General features: G+C 33.8%; 1 protein-coding gene across 1 annotated transcript in view; it reads left to right on the forward strand.

Moving 5' to 3' along the window:
- LOC105820398 (olfactory receptor 4A5-like) overlaps positions 1-598 on the forward strand; it is a gene marked incomplete at its 3' end in the record, with an annotated part of 1,528 nt that overhangs the window by 554 nt on the left and 376 nt on the right. The window lies entirely within an intron of this gene.

Consider the following 598-nt stretch of genomic DNA (forward strand, 5'->3'; position numbering starts at 1 on the left):
AGAAAAATTCTGCACGATAAATACAAGGCACAGGTATCCTAGTGCAAGTAAAAATAAAACTAAGCTCACCTTGTAACTTTATTTTTCTTAGTTTATATTGAAGTGAGACCTGGAAGAAAGGGGTTTATTCTTTTCAAAGGGGAAAAAGAAACTGTTTTTGAAAATTTACTATCACTCACATTCATAAGAAAGCAATTTGGCTAACACTTAGAACAAATTTCTAGGTCCAAAACAGTGGATTTTAAGTTTTAATGTTCACTGTTCTATCAGCAAAGGAGCTTTCTGCAGCTGTTTTATATATTTTGTCTTAAGATTACTTCTGTCCCACCAGGTCAGTGTCTATCCACATCTAGTTCAGGACATTTGGTTGACAGATGATACTGTATTCGGAGAAACACTCAGTGGACAATTTTGTTGGCTGGAATGCGGATGGTGAAGAAAACATATTCCAGTTCTTAATTATGATATAGATACTTCACTTTGGATTAATTTTGTGAATTTTCTCACTAGCTCTCATGTGCATTTTTGCCATTGTTCAGTAAAGCTTATTTTGTCTTCATAATGCTGAAGATATCGGTAAAGAAATGTATTAGTTTGC

The sequence above is a fragment of the Propithecus coquereli genome, unplaced genomic scaffold (genome assembly GCF_000956105.1).
Source record: "Propithecus coquereli isolate 6110/MARCELLA unplaced genomic scaffold, Pcoq_1.0 Scaffold522, whole genome shotgun sequence".
NCBI lineage: Eukaryota > Metazoa > Chordata > Mammalia > Primates > Indriidae > Propithecus > Propithecus coquereli.